The following is a 27,879-nucleotide window of genomic DNA, read 5'->3' on the forward strand; positions in this document are numbered from 1 at the left end:
TCATCGAGGAATGGCAACGGGTTTCTCTTATCGATTATAAAAAAACAAGGGATAAACCGTTGCTCTACTTTGGTTGAGGTTGAAAGTACAAAGGTTATTTTAAGCTATTGCTATGTAATAATACTGCTATTGATTTTTTTTAACAAATAATGTCTGAAAAATTGTCCCAGATTAAAGCTTAGAAATCTGGTTACCTAATATATTATACATATGTATGTATGAATGTACATTTTATCCATGTCGATTTCATTCCCAAATTCGAGTTTGGTACCTATATATTTTATTGAAAAGGGGGAAAGAAACGTCAGTATCAATTACGACGGGTCAATATCATATTTAGGGGAGAAAAAAAATCGAGGACAAACATTACTCTGCTCATATTTCCAATTTTTAAAATAAAACAATAACAAAAAAACGATAGAAGCCCACAGCCCACGGCGTTATGGCCAATATTGCGGTGTATTTACGCCATTAACTTTGAAATTAAAACCGCCGACTGTAAAACGTAATTAATTCAAGCGCTATTCAATTGTCGTTTATTTTATTTTTATATGGATACATATATACGTTTTTAAATATTGGCTTTAAGATAACAAACCCCGACCATTACGGAATAATAAAGCGGCACTCGTTTAAAACAAAATCAACATTATTTTACCCTATCATTACGTTTTCTTTATAAACGTTGGCCTAAAAAACACTAACGACGGCCATCGCGATCCGAGAGGTTTACGACTTGAAAAAACTACGACGAAATGGCGTCGCAAATTTTCCGCCGCATTATTATATACGCATATCGTGCGATATTATCATACATCGCACATGTGAAATATTGGCCGAAAAATGATTTTGCTTATGCGTAAAAAACGCTGACGTTTTGGCAGATGGCGCGAGCGTAGTAAATCTTACGAAAGGACCGACAGATGTCACCGTCGTCGGCGGAAGATGGCGGACTTTATTCTTAAAACAAGCGTCAAAGTCGGCGAGAAAGCGTTTTAATTAATACTATTGCATAATAAGTTATTTTAAGAAACACTTAAGAGCACTGAATAATTTTAAGCCTACAAGGCAAGAGTTAACCAGTGGTGTTGTGATAAAAATCTTGGGAGTGTTCTACTGACGGACTTTTATATCCGACTAATATGTTCAGTGATTTTCGTTTGGGTAATTCTTGCCTCTAAATTCATTATTATCCAGGTTTTAGAAATACGATATATATGTAAATATAATTAATGTTTTATTTAATATATTAAATTAAAGAATCGCAAGATGATCACTTCCTATTGTTCGTTAATATTTAAATTAACATATTTTTTAAATTATTTATTATTTGCTGTAAAATATTTAAAAAAAATAACCGTTTTAATGTGACATATTATTAAGTTTGCTATGGTTAGTACTGTGCTGAAGTGTAAAATATTGTATTCTAAAATTCATGACAGCAAAGAGGCGTAGATAAACAAAATCGCAACATCGAAGTACAAAAAAAATTCGTCCTTATCTCCCGTTTTAAACCGATAAGCGTCGCAAAACAAAGCCTTTTGTTTTGCGACGCTTCGTATTTTGCATACAAAGTGTATTAGACATTTTCATATTTGCTTCAAAATTTTACTATTAGCATTTTGTATTAAGGAAAATCTTTTTAGGAGTTATAACACTAGGGTTGATTGACCTCGCAGCCAATGAGACTCAATGTGAATCTAGTAAGATTTTTATTGATATATTACATGAGTGCGACGGACGATTATCGGCGAAACGTTTCCTCCAAGCGGTAGTGAAGCTGTCGCAGGCGATGATCCTTATGGTTTTTGTGGCTGCTTGCAGCGAACGTCAGGAGGTAGTTCTTCTTGCGGCGAAAGTCGTTCAGGTCGTCTCTCTGCGTCTGTCAGTGAAGGCGCGACTGCTGGTGACTCTCACTGTTTGCATCTCTTTATCGAAGTCCGGGCTTATATACTTTAGGGGTTAAGAGCTTGCTGGCCAATCGCATATGTGCAGCGATCTATCAGCCAATCGTTGCAGTCGCTCCGCAGAACGGCGAAATACGTCTATGCCTTTAGAAAGCGACGTTCACTTGTCCAAGGTCGTATTGCATTTTTCGCCATTACCATTTCATCACAAATGGATTCTCTTAACGACGGAGAATATTAACTGTCAGCTCGTGTTCTGTGTGGTCCCCAAATAATTTTACACCATTTTGTTATATTTCTTCATTTTTGTTGAAAATTGGGTTGAGTATCAGTCAGCTTTAAATAAAAATATATACACATTTTACGCTGCGCAAAAAAAGTGTTTAGGAATAAATAAAATAACAATAAAATTCATGGTATGCTTTTAAATGTCTCTGATTTCTGATATAAGAAAATATATATTTACACTTAGAGATCATGTAGAGAAACTTTGGGTCAACTAAAATATTGCCTAATAATATAATAACACACTAATGATAATTATTATTCATGTGCTATTACTATAATTTATCAGATAAACTATATAAAAGATCTTAATTTAAAAATATAGCTATACTATAATGCTTTTATATGATGCTCAGAAAATCTTGGTAGATGATGTGAAAAATGAGGAAGGGCGTGTTATAAATTGATAGTTCGGAAAATTGTGGGTGAATTATACGCACCCCCTGATTTCGCTGATCTTAGAGAATTATCTATATAGTATATATAGTATGTGGAAAACAGAAGGCTAATATATACATACGTTTCATTTCAACATTTCAGTTTTTTAATTATTTTATTATTATTGTTATTAAATAAATATTTTGAATTAAATAATTTAATGAAAACGATTCAGCTCATTACAATAGAAGCCTTTTATTTTTGTTGGGCCAGATTTGAGAGTATCATAATGCACAATCCTTTTACAATCCCATGCACAGTGAGCCTTGGTTTTGAGGTAGATTTTTTTACTTGACCTTTTGAAAACCACTGCAAATGATCGGGAAGAGGCGATTTAGCTTCAAGATCCAGAAGCTTATAGGATATTTAGATACACGCCGACTGGTTTTCTTTGCTTATTATGTGTGAAACCCATACGCATTGTCTCCAAGCCTTCCCAATATTCTTAATGTGTCTTTGCACTGTTAGATCGGACTGGTTTATAGATGATCTATTGAATTACCTACCACTTCTAAAATAATTTGATACAACATGTAGTTTTGTATAAATTTTTTACTTGTTAAAAATTCTGTCATCGTAAATTTTGGGCCCAATTTTTTTTTAAATATTGAAATGTGGAGAGCAAAGATTTATCAAATGAACTTAAGTACCCCTAACTTATAACTTAAATTAATAAAACGATAATTATTTCGGTATTAACTTATATTATATATGGAAAAATTATAATGATAATTTTAAAATAAATACGTACATATTTTTAGGCAATTTGTTAAATAGGGCAGCTCCAAAAAATCAACGAGGGAATTTTAAAGGTCTTTCGGTTCTTTAAACAGCAACCAATCCACCTATTGTTATCATTGCGCAAACTTAAGATTCAGTCATTACACTGCGAGGAAAAGAGAGACGAGAGGAAGTGGAATTTTCTCCATGGAGAACAACAAAGAGTCAAGTGCCAGGACACTTGGCATCCCGCTGCGAGGATATTCAAAACAATCGCCGTATTCTTTTGTGCGTGCCTCGGTAAAAACTTCATACAACCACTTGATATACGCCCGAAATGCTTGCCAAAAAATCCGGCTTATCTAAAAAGAATTTGCATGAGAGGACCACCGCCATATTCTCCTTCATATATTTGGATACATTCAGCACATTGCCAAGTTAACAGCAAAAATGGACCCTAATGTATGTCTTCTTGATAAATTTAACTTTTTCAAACGCGATGTATTTAGAAAGTATATAGATATTAAAAATGATGGTAATGCGTTTGCAAGTGATACAACGAAAGATTAGAGACGTGGGTCGCTAATTTATTTGGGGTAAGCGCTAGAATGGCCATAGGAGAGGAGGGTATTAATATTTGAAGAGGTCGGGTGGTATACCACGGTTATTGTTGCACACATGATTCTTTCTCCCTATGTGTATTTTTGCCTTAATAAATATTAATTCCAGACGATGCGCAATTCGTTAAGAGCTTTTTTTGTATACGGGGTATAAAATTTCTAAGTTGTTAAAGCACGAACGGCCAATAAAGGCGGAATTGGGTATAATAATGCGTCGTTGAAAATTTGTACCAACGAAAGCACAAAGTCATGGAAAAATAGATAAACTACCAATTAAAATAATTTGTTTTAGATGCTGTATCGTTAGATGAGAATTATGAGGGTATTAGGAAAAATCATAAGCAAGATTGTGGATTAATATAATTTACAATAGCTATGCATTTAAAAGGTAAACTTTAATATTTAATAAATTAAAGTATTTTTTTTGAGTTTATCATGTCGTAATGACGTTACAATATTATTCAAAGACAATGTTTTACAGTTAGCATATATTCTTTAAACATTACAATTTTTTTTAAATGCGTTTATCGCCTTAGAATGCCTGTTAATTGTACTATACCGTTGGACCGCACTTTAACAAAAACACAAGGGTCGCGGCAAATACTGTACTAGTTTCGATCAGATTATTACTCACGCTTAAAAGGCTGATAATATATGTTACTGTGAATGTGTATTTTTTAATTATATATATTTTCACTACTTTAAATATAATTTCACTGACTTTTCAGTAAAATTATACTCGAATATATTTTCACCAGTAGACATTAATATTTCTACTTGCGAAAATATGATTTAGCTATCTAAAATGTCAATAAACTCAATTTGACAGTTGCGAAATATTAACGGTTACACCCTCAACTTAACTTAATGAAAGATACATAACTATAGATAGATTAAGAAATTTTATTAGATGCAAATCCGTTTGATATGTAGTTGCTTAATTTGTTCAATTTATTGTATCGATTTTTTTAATTTGAGTAGTATCAAAGATCTAGTTGAACTCATGGGATACAAGGCACTGATTTTGGTGGATCAGATCGGACGGTTGAAATAAAAATGTTAATGTTTTTTACAATTTTCACTATAATATATATATATTAACTAGAGAAAACAATTTAGCACTTCTTATTTGTCGCTCCCTATATTTTATTATAGATAAAGTATTTTTTTAAGTATTGTATATAAAACATAGAGGAAAATATAGTCAATTTATTATGCTTTTATTATTTTTTTTCTTTGAAAATTTCTCAAACAAAGTCAAACGTTGTTAGCAACAATAGATTACTTTGCTTATATTAATGTAAGAGTTTGTGGATTTTTTTACAATTAGTGTCTTCTGATTTTTTTTAATATGTCGTCAATAAAAATAGTAAGAAGCTTAACGTTTTCTTTAGTAACACCTATCGTAAATACTATATAATTATGTTGATACTAAAAAATAACCATCCAATCTCCACTATCTTTAGTGAAACATCAAAAAGCTTGGGGAAGGGTAGTGTCTTTTTTTTAAATTGGATGAAGTTTTTTACATTTGGAAGTATATTTTAAAAATCCTACAATATAAATCGATTTTTTCGTTTCATGAAATATATTATAAAAAAAATATATGTACATATTTCAATTTTTCAATCAAGATCATTAGTGTGCTGTTTTTGCTCTATTTGGATAACAAGATATTAAAGGTTTTCCTGTGTTTTTTTTTATCCCAGCCAGATTCCCATTTTGTATTCGGATAATGTCGTCCCTTTCCGAGTATTTCCGCAACGCTCAATTATATCGTCCTGTCGTCCCTTTCTCAAATTAATTTTCCCGAAAAGCCATTGATCATTTCGGAGTTAAAAAATAAATAAAGCCAACGACACGTTTAGCAATAAGAGTGTAGCAGCGTCACTTCTCGAAAATTTCGCACAATTTTTAATATTTCAAAATAAGCAGCGCGCAGCAGATGTACGCGACCTTTTTTTGTCGAAGGCGAAAAAAATAATTAACCTAAATAAAATATACAAAAAATATATAGCACAAATGGCGCGACACAGATTTCGCATCTGTTGAAGGAAAATTTATTTAATTTTTCCGATCGGGGTGGGTTTAAATTATTCACATTGTGTAGCTGTTTGATTTAGACTTGGAAACGAGGCGGGAGACGGAAGTTCTCCGCCCACGCAGTTTTCTCGGAATTGGATAGGTTTCGTGAGAATTGCAGAGGAGTTGTGTTTTGTACGTCGCCAATTCCTGTAAAACTTATTATCGAGTCGCAACAACTGTTGCCAGCTTCCGTTGGGAAAAGTCGACTGAAAAACATTTATATGAAAAAGAAAAGTTTTGTTCTTAAAACACTTAAGGGAGACGTGTTTTTCCCACGTTGACATTGTCGTAACACAAACAAAAATATTGAGACAGGTGAGACTGTGATTCTTTATTGTAAATATATTAAGTTACTAAAAAAATAATTGAAACATAAAAGCTTGCAATATAAATATATTTTTCACCGATAATAATTACCGGTAAATATCAATTAATTACTATAAATTGTAATCTGTTATGCATGTTAAATAAATGTGCATTGTCGTTGTGTGGTAAAAAGAAACCTTTACAATTGATTAGTTAAAGGACCAGAAATTTATCTTTCGGAATAGTATTTTTTTTAATTTGTGCAGGTATTGCTTGATATTTTTTACGTGACACATTAATGTAAATAACTCATGTTTCATCCCCTGTTACCAATCTATATTTTAAAAGACTAAAAGATGGGTGACAACTGAAAAAGAGTCCAAACGTCGTTATGTAAAACTATTTTCAAGCGATGCAAATGTTTCAACACAATTACTACATAAAAATCATTTTACAAATTAATTTAAAATACCAAAAAATGTCACTTAGAAAATGCATAAAAAATATGTAGCAAAAACTCTGTTTAAGCAAGATCAGTGTGATCGTGGGATGTAACTCTATTTATGAATCAATTGGTGCTGTCATAAAGCTTTTAATGGTGTCATGGTAGTTTTAAATAAGTGTCAACTATGACTATGAACTTATTATGAATAGGTCTTAAATATAAGTATTTGGCTTATTCCCATTTTATAGAAATATATTGACATTGAAATTTCCTTTCAATATGTATGTGAGTCCAGCCACCAATAAAATTTATGACTTTTTTATCTTTAGGAAATGTCCTTGAGAATAATTACTATGTATGGATTTTTTAATAAGTTTGTTTCAATATTATAAATTATTTTACAAACGTACTAATTATTAATTATTTATCTTATTAATTAATTGAGCTTATATTATAAATGTTACTTTTTCAAACGACAAAATATAAAAACTACTATATTATTATAATTTTGTAAATTAGAAAGAAGTTTATAAAAAAAATTAAAACATAATAAAAAAAAACTACTTAAATATTATATTTTTTTTAAATTAGAAACAAATTTATTCAAAATATTTAAAACATAATATACAAAAACTACTTTAATGATATTTTTTTGGATTGTCCCAAGAATATTATTATACAAATTTACACCTCCGTACAATATTCCCCTGGCCGTACTCGTTTTATTATACCTATCTAATCTTAAATTATTTCTATGTCTTGTATTAAATTTATGTACTGCTATATTTTTATATTAAATTCTTATTAAATAACTCTCGTAACATAAGAACAGATAACGTGTTTAATGAATATCCAACCATTTCAATCTTGCAATCACACGTATACAACTAGTAAATATATTTTTATTTATAATGTCATATTTCTTAATTTTTGCAACATTTTTTTATCTAATTTAGTAAGCATATATCGTTGCACAATAATTAAAGTGAGGAAATATAATACTATTGTAGATTTTTTGTATTTATACTTAATATATTTCTTATTTTAGATATCAGGCGCGCACTGTGAGATACATACCCTTTCACTCGCTCACGTGTTAAGTGACGGGAGTGAGTGAGAAAAACTGAACGTGCGGAACGCATATAACGCACGCACAAATCACTTATCGACACTTAACTATATAAATTAAAAACATTTTTATGTATATAATTTGTGAAAATAAGAATATAAAATAAATCATTGGTGGTTATAATTAAAGGAAAAAACTAAGAAAAAAAAACATTTACAATTTGAGCGAAAGAAAATAATAAAAAAAAAAAAAAAAACTAAAGTACATTTCACTAATATGTTGTATTAAGCCTTTAAAGCAGCGGTTGGCAACCTTTGAGAGACTGGGTAAATAATTTATATTTTTAAATGTTATAGGTAGTGGGTAAAAGTTTAAATCAAAATTTTTTGTTTTAAAACAATTTTATTTTTATAAATTAAAAAAAAATATATGAAATATTTACAAATTAATTTTATTAGAAACATATAAAATAACTGTTTTAAATCATGGCTTAAAAATATATATTAAATGATAACTACTATTTATGCATGTATAACATAAAATAATATACGTTGGCACTGCAGATGTGTCAAAGGCACTTTTAAAATAAAATTATAGTTTTGTTACTATAAAACGTCTTTATGCATTTATTTGTATATATTAAATGTTATAATAATTATATTATTATACTAATCAAAAACATACATATAATATTATTAGTGGGTTCCTTTGCTTTGAATTTTTTCAATATTTGACAAATATGTATTTTATTTTAGTCGATCATAGAATCAAGGTCTAGACTAGTAATCCAGCGGCTATGGGTTCGGGCCCTAACAGCAGACTCAAATTTTTATTTATAAAAATGCGCTAATAATACAAACTGTCCCAAGCTGTAAAGTCACATCTATTAATTGTAAATAATAATACACATGAGATTTTATAGTCAATTGTTTAAATGTCACTGATTCACTAGTCATCAATTGGTACTAATTTACCTCATTGTACATTTGCCTTGACCCAAAACCATTGTCTAATATTTTTCTAAGCTTACTTATTCAATCGAATTATATAGATCATGTTATAAGCAATTGACTTATATGTTTTTATGGTGTATGGAATTAAACACAGATATTTTATCAGAATCTCATTTTTGTGCTGTTGAGTAAATTTTTACACATGTGGGTGTTGAGCCCACGCTCATACAAATTTGAATCAGCTATTACATATGGATAGCTTAGGTTTTAATGAATAAAAAGTCATTGTTTCTTGACGCATGAAGTTGAAGAAACGATAAAAAGTGTGTATGAATCACTCGAGTAAAATCACTCTCGAATTCACTTGAATAAACAAGTTAACTTCATGAAGCATTGCATGAGTATCGTGTTTTATTAGATAACTACCATTATCATTGTTTAAATAGGTTTTCAAATATGCATTTTATATAGATACACATAGATAACACTGATAGAACGACTTAAACTAATAAATCTTACAAAAATATTAAAATTTATAGATGGTTTAAATAATTCATTTAAATGGATGTTTTATAAATTATATAACAGGCACTTGCACAAAACGATAGAGCATTATTTAAAAATATGCTAGAAACCTCAAGGAATATTTTTTTAAATTTACGCGTTTTATACGAGGCGATGACGTCAAAAGGAGTCCGCTTAAAGCTAACGTCATATTCGACAAAAAAAATATTTTTACAAATTTAAATAAAAATATTAGAATAATAAAAAATGATAAAAAAATGCAACAACAAATTTGTATTACTTGTATTGCTTGTGCAGGTCGTTTATGTTTCTTTACTAAATTGATTCTTGCTTCTTGCAGTCACATTTTTTTACCCCAAAGTTGAAAATTCTCGGATTAGACTCCCTTTCTGGCCGTCCAGTCGCCTACCAAATGGCCGTTTGGCGTGTTTAGGGCCGCAAAGTCGATAAAGCCCAAGTTTGATGACTCGGGGGCCTTGGCCGCAGGCCTCGCGGTCGATACGGCCATCGCGTGCTACTAATTCTCCTTCACAGAAACGACACGCTTTCCCAACACAGAGAAAGAGAGAGATCCGCCCTCTCCGGCGGTCCCAGGTTTTCCCCTCTCGAAAATATTTCCGCCGAATTCAATATGTACCTTTGAATTCCGACCCCTGCCCAGGCGGATAGGGCAGGATCCAGCTATGAGACCGCAAACGTAATCGCATTATTGATTTAAATTCGCAGCACGCGGCGAGATAATAAATGGTGCTTTTGGAAAGGACCCAAAGGAAGAATTCTTCAGATGGGTGTTCGTCATTCCGCAGTCCGAGGCGGGATTAATATTTCCAACGTGTTTGAGAATTCTTAATTTGCCGATTGGAACGGGCAGATTGAAAAGTTTTAATTTATTTGAAGTATATCTCTTCTTTTCACTGCTTATATTATATCAAAGGCAATGTCTGTCTATCTCTTACTTTACATCGCTTCACCAAGTTGACATTTGTATCTTTATTTAGACTCGAAAGGTTATAAAATTAACTCTAGTTACATAAGTTGGCTTATTAGCTATTCAAGAAGATCAAGGGGATGATCAATTTAATTTGTGTAAGAATAATGAAGATTCAATATATAATATAAGATAATGAAATAGAATTGATTTATCAATTTTAAGACCCACATATATATACTCAAACTTTTATTAATAAAATAGTGTATATTTATGTCTAAAATATGTGAAAATCTAATCTAACCAAAATATTAGGTTAAAAAATGATTCACTGCAATGGTTAATTACCGAGTAGGGAATTTTTTTATAAGCAGAAAAAAATGTTTAATAAACAGTTTATTTAGAAAGATATAAACTATACATAAATACAGATAAAATATAGGTGTCGAATGATGAGGAGTCTATGTTGATTCATAAAAGGTTGTAACAAGTGTTTAGGATCGATATAAAATAGTACAAATGGCGTCTCTCTGGTCTCTGGTTTATTGTGGTCAATTCGTGTTGAGTCTTTTATACGTTTTTTACGAAGCTTGGACGAATGAGAGATTATATGTAGTTTAATAGTGTGTACAATCCCTTTAATGAAACAAGATATTATCTTCCGGGTGTTTTTTTTATAAGGAAACCATTGTCGTCACTTTTGTTATTTTTTTAATTTTCTGTTGTAACCTAACAGGCGTAAGCCTTAATGTAATGCGTCACAAATGGGATAAATCTGTAGCAATTATGTAAGTCATTTAGATATAATGCATACTTAAAAGTATTAACTACCAGATTTTTTATTATGAAAATCGTGATATTTATATAGATAATTATAAATGTTTTAGTGTATTAAAATGCATGATGTAATGTGAAACCATTTTTTATAAATATTATTACATTTTTATACATACAAATTTGAGTCTGCTGTTGTGACTCGAACCCGTAGTCTCTGGATTTATAGTCTAGACCCTTCAGACTAATGTGTTTATCGCGTCACGTTTTTTTTAGCATTTTTTTAGCATATTAAAAATAAAATAATGGTGTAGCAGCTAGAAGGCGACTATAATTTTTGGGTTCAACACAATGGGTGAAATGTAATTAAATGATACTGAATTTGATTTGTTTAACAATTGTACCTTTAAACCATTTTTGTATGATCAAGCGCATAACTGCCATTATATATATTTTTGTTACTTTTATAGCAATTTGCATTTCAGTACAAATAAGCAGGAGCAATAAAAAAGCACAACTAGGTTAGTTATTGACTGAGCTTTCTCGGAATATGTCTATAACAATAATTTATATTTATATGAGAAATAGCGCATTGATTTCCTACTGACATAAAAACGCGAATCCTTTTGATACATCCCCGGTGTATGTATGTATGGAATGGAAGTAATCAAACCGGGAATAAATCAAAAACCTCGAGGGCTTCTCCGTAGCGCACTATGTAAATAGACACTTATGAGAAATTTAAGATGGATGACGAGTGCTTTAAAAGCTCCAAAGGATCCAATACGCGTCAGCGAAAAAATTATCCTTCACCCAACCCCTCGTCCTTTTTCAGTGAAAGTTCTCCTTGTCCGAAGCGGCGGGGTCAAGCATGTGGGGGATCCGTACTGTGTATATTTGCCTTTGCTTATTGGTTTTTCGGCTGTGCTTTTACTTGGTTTTTATAACCAATAAGTAGATGGATCTTATGAATAAGGTACGGGTGGATTTTAGCTGTCTTTTGAGTACTGTAAGTAAAGCTTTTGCATTGATGGGGCATACAAAGTTTTCAGCTCTGTCTCTATTGCAGTTATTATTTTGTATATCAAACTTTAGTGGAAAATATTATACAACGTGCCGAAACTTCTTGTCGAGCGTTTTACTAAAGAAAATAATATTTAAGTATCATTAAAATTAAATTTAGAGCAGCTTTTCCTATGCTACGAAGCACATAAAAAAATAGACAAAATTAATCATATTTTTTTGAGCCGTTGATTATGAAAGTGGGGCAAGTCCGTATTGTTGGATAATTAACGGTTAGCGTTTGAACTGATTTAAAAATATTTTATATTTTTCGCTGTGTTTTTTCATAAAAATTTCGAATGCAATAATTATATCCACGATATTTAAGCAAAACACATGTTTGAAAGTAAGATTTTATAAAACATCTGTAAGAGTTTAATTGTAATAAGAGAGAAAAGAATAATTTATTTTATTTTAATTCAATACTTTTTTAGAATAAGGACTTAGACAACGGTGAAACTTGCTTGTAAAGGGTTACAATTAGGTATCTAAAAATCATAGATATAATAACTCTCTTTTTTTATAAGTATACAATATGATTAAAATGAATTCGGCAAAATTAATGTTTTAACCCTTTGCAGGCATATTTATTTTCAGATTATTTTATTTATCTTACACTCTGTGCTTAAAATTGAAATTAAGCTTTTTTTATTGTTTATTTAAGGAGAGGGAATAATAAAAAAATCCCAAGCATCTGCTCCATGATTCAGCCGCTTGTTTCGTGCGAAAGAACCTTTTACAAATTTTTCTCAGAAGTCATAAAATGTAGGTAAAAATGACCAGTTCCGTTATCAACGTTTGCAATGCATACATTTTTAAAATCTGTTATATTTACATTAAAAATATATTTTAAAACATTAATTTTTTCAATGTTTATATTAATTATCATAATTAAATATATTTATAATCATAATTATTTTAACTCTGAACTCATAATTCGGCATATGTGAACATATAAACACAATAATTTAATATAATACTAAATTAACGCAACGTCGTGGCTCATTTCTAACCATAGATATGTAAATTTTCGGTATGTGTGGGATTAATAATATATTAATTTTTTACAGTTTTAAATATAAAACATTAATAGTTTAATTAGCTGCAATATTATTATATTATATTCGTACTTAGCTGCCACTCGTGATAAAGTGTAGTAATCTAAAATAAATGAAGAAAAAGTCTTACCTATAACTGTACGCATTCATTGCAAGTTGGGTCGATAATTATTTATCAATTCAATGAAAAATTACAGAACAAATCGAATAATAAATTAAAAATCAGCGTTTCATTTTAGTACAAAATATATGAATATCATAAATAAATAATGTTTTCATTGACTAATCATTTTAATTGTCAATACGCTCTGGCACATAAAATATTAATTTTACCGTCTAAATTTCTTACAATTTACTTATATTTTGTATACCTAATTCTTCAAATATTAATTACTTGAATTTTTTCAAGTATTTTTGTCAAGCGCTAATATGTTCGCTATTTTGTTAAGCGCTCTTATGATGCTGCGCTCATTTGACGCACGCTCTTTTGACCGGCCGCTGTATTAAACAAAAAGCTTAATATTATTTTATAGAAAAATGAAAACAACTAAAAGGAAAATTTAATAATTATATACATACATAGCAGACAACAACATAAATACAACATAACAAAATACATAAAGGAGTAAGACTATATATTTTTTAATTAACAGTTTACCGCCCGGGGTGTTTTTTGCCGAACTTTGCTTGGTGGCTGGACGATTTCGCAGAATAATAGCAAACAATTATCTTTTTTAGTAAATTCCCTATAACTTGTAAAGCAATTAAGATATTTTATTGAAATTAAATGTGTAGCTACCTTTTGATTTGTCGCATAAATATATTGAGACATACGGGAATTCACACAGGTAAAATAATGCATTTTATATTCATAGGAATGCAGTATATTTAGTCTCATACTATCTACCGAATCGTTATCGTAAAAATTGCTCTTCTCTCAGTGATCTTTTGTGATTGTGATTTTAATTTAAAAAATATATTTTCAATCACACCAAAATGGACGATTGTGCAATGCCTCCAGTGATTATGAATATAACGATATGTGCAAAAGTGATTCTAATTCAAGTGCTCGTGAACATAGATTGTGTTTAATGAATTTACTTTCATTCAGTGATAGTGATATTATACTAAAAGTGAATTTGATTCAACAAGAGATAATCAAGATTTCGAAGGTATTCCAGGGGAACAAGTTTTTCTGAATAATAGTGAAAGCACCAATTTATTTATTAGCAATGATTTGTTTGAAATAATAGTTTCAGAAACAAATTTATATCATCGGCAAACATCTCACAAGTACAAAAATATAGAAAAAAACGCACAATGGAACGATGTGGCAGTAAATAAACTGAAAAAGTGGTTTAGTTTATTTATTATAATGGGTATGGTGCATAAGTTCAACAAACCCCATAATTGAGACTCCAATATTTCGAAAAACTATGTCAAGAATTAAATTTAGACAAATTTTATATTTTTTTGCATTTTATTAAAAATGCAACAATTTTAAATAGTACAGATTGATTGGCAAAAGTAAAACCAATAGTTGATTACTCTGTAGGCAAACAAGTGGCACTGAGTTTATGATGACAATTTTAAAAATAGCGTTTTACTAGCAAAATATTTGTGAAACAATTGTTTCAGAGTCACAAAAATATAAAATTAAGGCCCCTATATATGAAACATGGCAGAAAAGATAAAACGTTTATCAAAATTTGGAAAAAAAAATAATAAAAGTGAGTTCAGATGATAGACACAGTAAAAGCCAGAACGACCGGTCTTATAAAATGTAAACCTCAATTTATAATGGACTGTAATAAATATGAGGTTTAGACCTCGGCGATGAATACATAGTTACATAATATTTTGAAAAACAATGGAATAAACAAAAATATTTTTTTTTTATTCATTTATTTCATTGTTTTATTCGTTCAGTGTCTATCAAAATTTAAATCGTAACAGCAAAATTAAAGTCAAAGATTTTTTTTTGAGTAAGGCAGAATTCAGTGGAATCTATCGATTCTAAAGTCATTTCAACTTTTATTTCGTGTTATCGATCCACTAGAAAAGCTTTCGGATAAGCTAAAAAACCATCAGCTAATAAAAATAAAATGTGCGAAAAAATATGTGAGAGGAAAATGTCGTGTTTGTTGTGAATGTGCAGTTGTGAAATTCCTCTTCATAATAACGAATGTTTTTATACGTTTAAAAAATATTTAAATAGATAAAAAAAAAGTGTAAATAATAAAAATAAATATAAATAGTGATTTAGTGTGGTTTTTAAGTGTAATGTTTAAAATAAATGTGTCTGTGACAGTTGTAAGCAGAAAAAGGACGCCGAAAAATTTGGTGAGTGCAAATTATATTATATTAAAAACGTTTTTTTTTATGAATCGCTTATACAAAAATTCATAGAAGCATTTAAGCATACATATTATTAAATTATAAATAACTGGTTCGTAACCATTGCAACTATTTTCAATTTACATAAAATATTAGGAATGAAAAATTAATATTTATTCGTTCATGATTTTATTCCCCAGAGATTTTTTAAGTGCAATAATATTATTTTTTTCAATTATTTTACAATAAACCAATACAGCACTAATTTATCCGAATTATAGCTTTTCTCCTCTGGTTTCTTAATCTTTGAATAATTGCGGTTCTCCAAATGGTGAGGAAATTTCAAAATAACAAACACATTGTAAAAATGTTTGTAAGTTAATAGAAGTTATTTGTAACGATTTTACTTTTTAATTTTGCGATAACATACAGAACCTCAGGTTGAAAAACTTTATTAATTGATGTACTATCAACCGATTTCGTTTGATTGGGTTGGTTTTGTGTTTACCTGGCCAGGCAGTTTTCCCTGAAATTTATTTCTGTTCAAGAAGTGTAACATAAATTTTATTTTTTTATAAAATACATAATTATGCTTCATGCATATCCCAAAAAAGGCGACGTCTCATTGCATTGCTTTGAAATGGGACAAAACGAATCTTTTCTCAAAAAAATAAAGTAAAATATTATTTATTTTTCATTAAATAATACGTAAAAATAGTATACTATCATCTCTGATTATCATATAGAGGTAAATTTTATAGTATCCTAGTATTTTTTTAATAAATGAAAGAGCATGACTCAAGACTCATGTCTGAGTTCACAGCCATTAAACAATGTTCTTTCAAGACTCCTATACGAGTCCTCGGGCGTTAAGCTGTTAAGATGGTGCAAAAGTACCTATGATGTATGAGTGGTATATAAGGGAATAATCCATAATATCTTTATATTTCTCTTTAGTAATAGGCCTAGTTTTTCCATTTAAAGATGGCGATGTTATTTTGTCGGCCTATTGGCGATAAAATTACTTACGATTGATGTTTTATAATACAATTTACTGATATTTTTATACACTTCTAATATAAGAGTAATCAAAGTATTTTCAAACCGAATTTTGATCAATAGGAGAGCGCAAAAACAATTATCACTTCTCAGAAGGCAAAAATTCACGTCAAAAGCAATAATATCGTGTCGGCGTCGTCGCTGTGGGAACGCTCGGTAACGAGCGTTCCCACTGCGACGGCACCGACACGATTTTATTGCTTTTGACGTGGATTTTTGACTTCTGAGAAGTGATAATTGTTTTTTGCGCTCTCCTGTTGGTCAAAATTTGGTTTAGATATGCTCTATTTGAGCAACTGCGTGATTTTATTTTTTTGACGTAGATACTTTGACAAAAATATAATAAAAGATTAAAAAATTGACACAAAATACTAGACATACATAAATATAAAAATCATTAAGAAATTTTCCAATAGGTTCAAAAATATTTACCAGTCCTTATAGTAACTTTTTAATCTTTTTCCCAAAAACTTATTTTTCTGCTATTTTTTTTGCACATCCAGCAATATTTTTAATATCCAATATCCAGCAATATTCCTCAATCATGCTCACATTGCATCTTCCTTGATATCGCATTTCCATTATCATTATGTCCCGGTGAAAACTTTTACCTTGCTCCTCGCTTACAGCACCCAAATTTTTAGGAAAGTAATCCAGATATGAATGGAGGAAATATACTTTAAAACTCACATTAAAGCTCAAGATCTTGATTTTTTTTCAACATATCTTCAACAATATACTTATAATTTGACTCTTTTTTATTTCCTAGAAAGCTAGTTACAAGTTTAAATACTTTTCACGCCTCTTTCTCACTTTTTTCATTTTTGTTTCGAAAGTTTTCTGATGTCGGGTCTAACAAAAATGTCTTCCTTTAACTTTGCCTCTGACAAACTAGAGAATTAGTCACAGATATACTTAAAACATTTTCATTTTTCTAGCAAAGATTTGACAAATAGTTTTATTAGACCAAGGTTTATGTGAAATAGTAGAAGTAGTACTTTTTTGGGAGCATTAGCTCATTCTCTCTTAGTGTTTTTGATTTTAGGCTCAAGTTGCCCAGTAAGTAGTTGTTTTTTTTAATTATTTTGATTTCATTAGGATTCATTGTATTTCAATAATTGACATGCGTTTTTCTGGCCCTGTTTAAAAGTCCAGGTAAAAATAGTAAAAACGCGCGATTATCAAACGTATAAGTGAGAATCCAATGAAGCTCATCTAAACCGAATTTTGGTCTATAGGAGAGCGAAAATAACAATTTTCACTTCTCAGAAGTCAAAAATCTACGTCAAAAATAATAAAATTGCGCCGTTGTGGTAGCAGTGGGAACGCTTGTTGCTATAAAAAGTTGATAGGAACGCTTGACAACCTAGAGTTGTCACTGCAACGGTACGATTTTATTGCTTTTGATGTGAATTCTAAGCAGGGACGTCATTTGGGGGTGGGGGGCAGGTAGGGAAGCTGAAAAATGAATGGTACTAATATATTTTAGGTCTGCACTAAAATTTTTTTTAATATTTTCTAAAATATTTATGATTATTTATATAATGTTTATTGTGATGCGTTTGGCAAACCTGCCAATTTATAAAGAACATATTTATAATTAAAATTGAAGAGAACATATACTTAATTGCTTTCGTGCTAATAAGATGTGTGGTAGATTTCTCTTTTCGTTGTTCAAGTAGTCATTATGGTGACATTTAAATTGTGACTAATAGCGCAGGCGCGTTGTCCAAATGTTTACAGCAAAAATTAAAAAAACATTTGATAATGTTGGTAATCTCCATCTGCCTCACATGCATGCACCCTAAAAGTATGGCCGAAGTATACGAAGGATGCAAATTGAATTTGAACGTTGGCAGCACTCTATCGGAATCACTTTGTCACGTCGCCACGTGTAATTGCATTAGCGACCGAGGTTCAAGTGGCTGCTAACTCGAAATTGATAGATGCCACCTACTGCCCCCTCCGCATATAAACAAGTTGACTGCATGTCCAATAGTTTTTCGAGTGGAAAATTAGCTTCAATTATAAGCGTATAATGTATTCATAGATTCCGTATGATGTGTCCGAATTGGAAATGTGGCACTGGCGTTTGGGATTGATGTGGTGGAAATTGTGACATGGCGGAAATCGGATCCAATCGTTGAAATGCGACTGATTAGACTTATCTTGTTTGGTTTATATTATATGTACATAGAAATACGCTTTTCATTTGAAATGTTAAACATACTAAATCAATATAAAAAATGATTCATGCTCTTGATAAATCACATATAATATGAATTTATATAGACATGGCGAAATGCAGATATCTTGATCACCTTGAATTGATAAAAATGAATTGGTAAAATATCAGGAATGAAATTCTATTTATGTATCTATGTTAACAATCTCAGGATTTGTGAATTCCCATCCACTCAAATGATTAGATTATGCTTGTTGTTAATTTAATAATATATTACACATAATAAAAATATGTTCCATATAATATATTAATCGTTCAGACTTAAATTTAATGACATGATACACATACATTTTTTATATATTTTAATTTAATATGGTTTACTACAATCATAGTTAAATATTATACCTCACATAAAAATGTTTTATTATACTGTTTAAAATGTGATCATTCTTATATTCATCACTACCTAAACGACGTCGTCTTATATTTTTTCATATTTCTGACGAAGAAATAATCACTTCGAGCTATCTTGGCTTTAAAGTAGATGAGTTTTTTTAATATTAAAAAAATAAAAATAATAATAATAATAATAGTAAATATATTTTAATTTTACCTCACATTAAAATATATATGTATATAAAATATTGACTTTTTCATTAAAGATTATCTGCAAAAATCCTAGAGAGGCACTCAAACTTTTTTGTTCATTACATATGTAATTATATATAGAATATTTAAGAAGTTGTCAAAATTTTATGCTACTCCACTTTGTGATAAATATCTAAGTGGAGTTGCTCGTAACTCTAATATAAAAAATTCATTTAAACGAAAACATTATTTTAAGAATGTTTTTGCTTGATCTTTCAGAATTTTTTTATAACACTTCTAATTTCATGACAAATTTAAGTTTATAGTTTTTTTAATATTTTTTGTTGATCTCTTAAGATTGATTTAAACTATTTGTGAAAACATTGCTTTTGTCATTTATTTTAAAAGCACGACACAACATATTATTTGCAAATATTTATTCTTATGGGTGGTAAAAGCTTAATTATAAAATGGTGAAGCGCAGCTTCTTTATTTTTGTATGTTTGGTGTGCTGGCAAACGTTATTGCCCAAATACACTAATTAAAGTATACATTTTAAATATATGCATTCTTCCTACATCGATTATTTTATATAAACGATTATTATAGGTTAAAAATAAAGATAAATATATACGTTATAATAAAATATTTCTAGTTCACAAGAATAATTTAAAACATAAGATAAATTAAGTAAAAATACAAAATACTGAAATGAAAATGCATATATTAAAATTAATATTATGATACATATTTATTCTACTGGGAACACAAAGCTACTTAAAATCAAATTTATGTTTATATAAATTGCATAATATTTTTATATAATTTTTTATTGTTGGTTTTTTGAAATCTACTACAAAAAATTTTGAAGTTTGAAAAGTAAAATGTTTGTATTAAAATAATTTTATCGCTTTGTTTTAAATGTAGTTTATAAAAAATGAAATTCTTGTGTAACTCCATTCCGAGCAACCATATGTTATGACTATTCATATTTTCTGCTTATGTTATAAAATCGTATTACTTTGAGTTTCGTGATATGTTTAAGTAAATTTAAGCCTGAAATCTAGATGTATATCCAAATATTTAACGTTTACCCTCTGTTTAATGCAGTATCATTGTTCACTTTTAAGAGGTTGAATCTGGGTTTTGTATTTGATAAAGACAAAGATAAATTGTTTGTTGCGCAACAATTTTCATTCAATATTCAAGTTGAATGTCTCTTAAAGTTTAGGTGCCTTGAACTCCGATGTGGATGTTTAAATATGTGTCAGGTGAAGTGTTGAAGGAAAAATCCTAAATCCAAAAAAAAAAAAAGACGAAATGTCTGAATGGAAGTAATTTATAGTTGCCAGGGTACCAGTATTTATATGCATGGCCCTTTCATGATGGATTTTGTGGTGCGCACCTTTTCTGTGGGACGACCATATAGAAAAGTGGCTAATTTCTTTGAAATAGATTTTGTTGGCCGATAAGGTAGACTAGAAACGGTCGAGCGCGTTAAGGCAAAAATTTTTAATCATATGTGATTTATCTGTTAAGTGTATGCCCACGGTGTTTCATTTTAAACGAAGAAATAATTAATGATTAATAGTATTTAATGGGTAAAACGCTTTAATTGTGAGTCGAACTAGCCCTTTTTATGAATATAATGCACGTTAATATCTTCAATTGCAAATAGGAAGTGATTCAGATGATAAACCCAACAAAGTGAAGTTGTCAAAGGTTGTCTTGCTTGTTGTAAAATTACGAGATTTAGTTTTGCAATTTTTCACTCTAGAAAAAAATATTTCGTAGTTAGATTCGTTAGATCATGGTCAACTAATAAATAATTTTTTTTTTTTTAATTTTTAGTATCAAGTTTGTTTAAGAACGGTTAAATTTGTAGCTATATTATTATACTCATATTTTTTAACTGAAGATCTTAATAATCAACTTAATATTTTTGATTGCGTTATTTTATTTGCATTTACACAGCTGCAAACATATATTTTTTATCATTCAATCTTTTGCTGTCTAACTAATATCGTGAGAATGTTTGAAATATATTTTACATTTATACATATCTTATGTATAAGCGATAACAAATATTTTTTAATCTCTTGTAGCTGTATTTTGTAAATGTTTTTTTTTTAAAACATCTAACATAAGGGTGTATTTTAATTAATTTTTAACCTCAACTTAATTTTTTTTTAGAAACAGATATTTACCATACTTTTTAGAATGACTTATGATGTTAAATCATTTCCATTTAAAATGTTTTTTTCTGACAAATTTTGCGTAACGGTATATGTTTAGGTAACGGTATATACATCCCTATTTAACCGGGATTATCCTAATTAGACTATGGGTCAAAAAGTTCTGCTTTGTGATATTTATATTGTTTTTTAATAGAGAAATAGTACCATGTCTTTTGTAAGGACATTCAGTGCATTTTTGTTATTGTTAAATTAGTCATCGCACAGCAATACATAGACGAAGTTATCGAAAAAAAATCTGTTTGCAACATTTTATTTATATCAGGATATCTAGTTTTTAATAATTAAATCCTATAATAATAAAAGGAAGATTCCTTTCAAAAATTGTCTCAACTTCACTCAAATAAAATATAATTCAATAATATGTAAAACGTTAATTTTACATATTATTAAACGAAATGAAAAACTAAAAACATCATTCCATGACACTATATATTACTATTTATTAAATAAAACCAGTTATATCATATTTACTTTGTACACGGTTAACATTTATAAAAAAACATATTTTGACCTAATTTGATCATATCTTGATCGTTTCATTTCTAGAGCTAATAATATTCATGATTATAAAAACACTTTGATTTGTTATTTGCGTTTTATTTATTTATTATTTATCTCAATTATAAACTTTGTTGCTATTAATTAGTAAATGCACTTTAACAATCACTAAAAATAAAAAATACAAAATTGTATAAATCGAATGATTTCGGATCAGATCAAACGATTAAAGCGTAAATTTATCACGGAACTTTGGTAATTGTATTAAGTTAGTTTAACCAAATATGTGATTTGTTGGAAAATTGGCTTAAAGCGACTATCCGTGCCTTTGTGTTTGCTATTACAATATTAAATCGCATAGTATATTATCGGCCGCGTTGGATATTACATATCGTCTAGAATTATCTAACGTGTACACAGATAACGAGGTGATTTTATCGACGTGTGTTGTTATGTAACACTATATAAGCCACGCAGTTAGGGCATAAATTATTATGTTTGCGCCGAAGAGACTACTAACGTTGAATATAAATTTAACCCTTTGTGGACGCCCTAAAATAAAAATGAACGCCATAATTTAGGGAGCTCACAGTTTTATGCACACATATGTACGTCGTTAAATTCAAAAATATTTTTTTGTCCTTAAAAAAATATTTTTTGCCAAGTTTTTCCAATGCGCCATGTTGGTTATTATTCAAACAATTTTTAAAATTTTAAATTAAATAAAAAAAAAATGATGAACCCCATTACATATTATTTTTTTTCATATACCGGAAACATCTACATAAATCAGAAAACGATGAAGTTTTAAGCGAGGAATTAAAAATATAATAATTAACAAACATCGAAAGTTTACCGTAGAAATGTTTTTAATCAGATTTTATCGTAAACAATCTATTTTTCACCGCTCGTTAATTAATTAATCTCTTCTTATCCATTAACTTTCAACGAATTAGACAAAGCGTTAAATTTTCAAAATGGGCAATTATCGGGTGAAATTACTTTGAAGCAAGTCGAAATTATAATTTTAAATATTATATATATATACAAGTTTGTATAATATATATATATATATTTAACCGTTTAAATTTACATATAATTAATAAGGGTTTGTAGGCACACTAAGATTTTTTTTAAATGTAAAGTGCTTTTAAGTAAAATGTAAATACATAGCTATAAATATATTTTAGGAACAAAAAAATACACACTAAAAATACGAGTAGCAGTCGTAATGAATGTTGCGATTTTTAACTTTTGTACTTTATCGTCCGTATTTCAGACCTAATCTTGTGGCGAGGTCGAAAGGGTCCGTTTCGTGGTCAAGTTACGATCGGGACGTTGAGAGTCCTCAGTACGCATAAGAACACAAAAATAAAGAGAGACCTTATCTAAAAACGCATTATAAAAATTCATATTTTGCAAATGTCATATATTAGATAATATGACAAAAAAAATAAAAATTAGTTTATTAAAGCACTAGCTCATGATTTTTCTGATAAGTTTAGGAAAATAATTTGCACTATTTATGCGTTTATATACGCTTGATCTAGATAGAGGAGATTATTTTGCACGCCCACTCTCGACACGATCACTAATCATGAAAATGAGCAGATGTAATAATATTTGTTTATTTCTAAAAGTGTTGGAGATTTGGATAAGCTGTAAGGGCTTTTAACATACATTTGAGATACCAATCTCTAGAAATATTAAATCTGTAGTCGCCATTATATAATGTTAGTTTCAAATTTTATGTATCGTGTTTAATTAAGGTCTAATCATGCCAATATAAAAACTCTGTGATATAAAAGTATCGTATTATGATCCTTCGGAATGTAATAAAAAATCTATTATGTCCTAAAATAATTTGATTTCTGTGTACTGACCATATTTCTCGGACCTTTATGGTAAAATTTTATTATATTTTGCTTATTATAAAAAAAATCTTAACATTTTTCAATGGTAAACGTAAAACACTAATTTATCTATTTTTTGTATTGAAATAATCAAATTTTAGCAAAGAAATCAATCTTTGCCACTGCCTCTTCAAAGTGAACAAAGTAGTAACGTAGAAAATTTTTTTAATATAAATTCTAATAGCCACATTTTTGAACTTCAAATTTAATAGAATGCTGCCATTGCGGCTCTTAGACCAATATTTAATTAAAAAGTGCGCATTACAAAAAATAAAATCTTAATAAACAACTTCGAGATCCATTTTTACATATGCTTGCTAGGTGTGGAGTAACACTAGTAATATCATTTTTTTTTATTAACTTTATATTAATCTTTGAAAACATTGTTATTTTCCTATTAATAAATATTATATACATATTTTTTTGTAACTACACTAGCTCGCTAATCGCATATATGGAGAAGTAAACTTGTAATATAAACACAATATCGCTTCTTCTTAATTTCTTTCACTTAAATTGTAAGCGGTTTTTAATTTTTCACTTAAATTTTAAATTAAAAACATGAACAATAATATATGTGAATCAGAAACACGTATTAAATATTTTTATATGTGAGTAAATTTTAATAAAATAAATATGTTGTTTTTAAAGCATAGAAATAATAAATATTGCTGCTAAAAAGAAAAATTTTGATATCACTGTAAAAAATGAAAAAGTTCACAGCAGCATAATAATAACTTGAAAATATGAGTAATTTCTGATTTTTTTGCAAATACAATGTTTTTAATTTATTATTTTGTTTGTCAACATTTGTGGTATCACTTGTATTCCTCAAGAGTTGTTAAAGTTTTATTTTTAACCCGATTTATTGCATCTACTTTGACATATTTTAAGTTCCGACAAGTCTATTTTTTTATTGATACTAACAAACAGACTAATAATAATTTTTTATTCGAACTAAATTTTTAACAATTTGGCATCATAATTTTTATTTATTTTTACAAAAAGCCTTTGATTTTAATGATTGGTTATAACTGGGTTTTTTTCATTTCTCGCGAATGTGAATTTTCAATTCTTGATTTTTTCAAGAATTCTAGAGAAATTTAATAAATAAGAAAGTATGTGATTTTTATAATACAGTATATATTTATAAATATCCTCACTGTTTTAATTTTTAGATTTTTTTTTTCAATATTTAAGCAAATAGATTATATTATTTTTAGTAATTAAAATATAATATAAAATTACTTTTATCATTTGATAAAACATAGTAGTAAGCACTGTATCACTCATTATTTAAAAAACATACATGCCATCCAAAATAGAATCGGCTATTTTGCTTCTTTTTTTTTTAGTAAATTATTGGTGGAAAAAAGCGATTCGTTGTGGAAAGCTCCCATACATTTTTGCAATATGCAGATTACCACGCGGAGTGGTATCTTATCTAATTAATAACGTAGTTTTAATATTACTAAAGCAAATATAGGGCTAATTGAGAGTAGTTAAGAAAATCGTAAACAATTTATTGCCATTTTAATACTTTCAATAAAGCATACATATTATCAAACATCTGGCATAGACGCGCCCTTTTTATGCATCGATATAAAAAAATGCAATGTCTGTAAAACATTTAAGAATATTCGTAAAAATTGAATTTTGTACAAAAAGAGGTTCTATAAAAATTTTCAAAAAATCGGAAAATTTTTCGAGAAATGAAAATTTTCAATTTAGCATTTTCTTAATAAATTCTCTAAAAAAAATCTAGAAAAGAAACACATATTGTATTTGTTTTGTCTATAACTTAGGCATTTTTTACTGAATAACGAAATTGTGGACTACATTTTATAAATATTTTTATTACGAAAATTTTTTGGTCCTGATGTTCAGATTTATATTAAAAAAATAAAAAAAATAATTTACCTTAACCTGGTTAATCCAAATCTACCACATTTCTTTGTATAGTTGTAAGTACTGTTTTTTTGAAACGAAATGATAGAATTTAATTTCGACTAAAATAAACGTGCTACAACTGTCATCATCGCTTGGCTCAATAAATTAATTTCATAGACATTTACATTGCCTTATTGCGCTAGATTTACATTTACAAGTCTAGTGAAAGAGCCAAACTTTGAGAAGCATAATTTAGATTGCAATATTGCCGCAGACAAACATTTAATAAACTATACGCGCTTTGATTGCAATTTCCCGCCGGCAACTTGTCGCTTTCGATCGTATCCTACCTATTTGTTTTTTTTCTAGTTTGGTCCCCAGCCACTCTAATTAAAATCCAATTTTCTGACCATCCGCTCGTTCTCGTCATAATTATAAACACGGCCACTTTTACCGCCCAATTGGGCTGTGCACGCGGGCCGCAAATATTGACCATCGCCTGCTGCTACTGCCACTGCTCGCGGCCACCGGCTACACACGCCCTTATTTGTGAATTTACGTATGTGTGTGTGTTTGTTTGTTTGTTTGTATTCAGGCGCACCCTAAACATTTCCATCCCCCACTTCTGATGAAAATCCTCCCTCTCGCCACCTCAACCCCCGGTTCTGAGTTTTACTCCTACTGGAAAATTTCTAAACACCACTTGAGCCCATTATGAGTTGTGTTTGTGCTGATTTTGAATGCGAATTATAAATAATTGCTGTAATCTGTGTAAAGTAGACGGAAAGCACGTTTGCTAATAATTTACTAATAAATAAAATTGAATTCATGCCGTGGAATAAGCGTATTATAGTATTCTGCAATAAGAGCAGACGAAGAAGATTTTCTGTGCTACATTAATTCAATTTCGCAATTGTATCGTCAATTATAATATGATATGGAAACATTCTTGAAACAGCATAATATATATTGATTTAAATGTATGATATGATACAGTTTTCCTGATATAAATTATTTTTCACAGTTTTGAAATTTTCCGACTAATATGTGCAATATTGAACATATGTATACGTGTAAGTTATCATCGTAGTCCTACCTTAATCCAAACTTTCGGGATTCAGGTGATTGCTTAGCTGGACCTGGTTTTACGGTTGAAGTGTGAAGCGGCTGCTTGGTGCCAGCTCAACCGAAGCAAAATGTTCTGACTTAAGTATATTATATTCAGTTTTATATATTAAAAAGATTTAGCTTAACATCACTTCCTGTTCTCGAGCGCTTGACCAATATTAATGATTTGGGGCGGAAGCAAACTTTTTGCTTTTTGCTAATATATATTTTATTTGTTCATCCGTGTAACGGTTGATTCGAAATCTTCCATGAAATTTGAAACCAGGGATGCTAGGAATCTGTTGGTTCAGTTTGGTACTGACTATAATAAATTACATAAGGACGGGATAGCGTAGTCCGTAACGTCTCAGACTGGTAACTCTAAGATTGCGGGTTCGAGCCCCGGCAGCTGCACTCGATTTATTATTTATAAAAAATTGCTATTATTAAAAAACCGGTCCGAACTGCAGTGACATTTATTGGTTATCAATTACATTACAGATAATAATTTATAATTATTAATATAGATGTCGCTGATTCCCAGACTTTCAGTCTGGTGGTTAATACTAGCTTGTAGGTGTTCAATATATCTTATTGGTACAGATTTTCTCCGTTGAAACGCATTGGGTTTATGCCTTTTAGGTTACAACGAAAGATTTAATGAAAAAAATGTGTAATACATAATTTTAATAATTTAAAATTTATTTTTGCTCTCCAAAACTTATTTTGCAACACAGTAAATTTTTTTTATGAAAATTTTCTAGAAAATTTACATTTTTAGAAAAAATGAAGAACCGCTTTAAATTGCATTATTGTTGATCATTATGATACTGAGTTTATTTATTTTTTCTTTATATATTTATAGTTTT

General features: G+C 29.3%; 1 protein-coding gene across 1 annotated transcript in view; it reads left to right on the top strand.

The window, feature by feature from the left end:
• Positions 1–27,879, top strand: part of LOC148231557 (G protein-coupled receptor Mth2-like) — a 254,151-nt gene that overhangs the window by 61,742 nt on the left and 164,530 nt on the right. The gene's annotated exons all lie outside the window — the stretch shown is intronic.

This window comes from Plectrocnemia conspersa, unplaced genomic scaffold (genome assembly GCF_051122295.1).
Source record: "Plectrocnemia conspersa isolate PC_06_02 unplaced genomic scaffold, ASM5112229v1 ptg000009l, whole genome shotgun sequence".
Lineage (NCBI taxonomy): Eukaryota > Metazoa > Arthropoda > Insecta > Trichoptera > Polycentropodidae > Plectrocnemia > Plectrocnemia conspersa.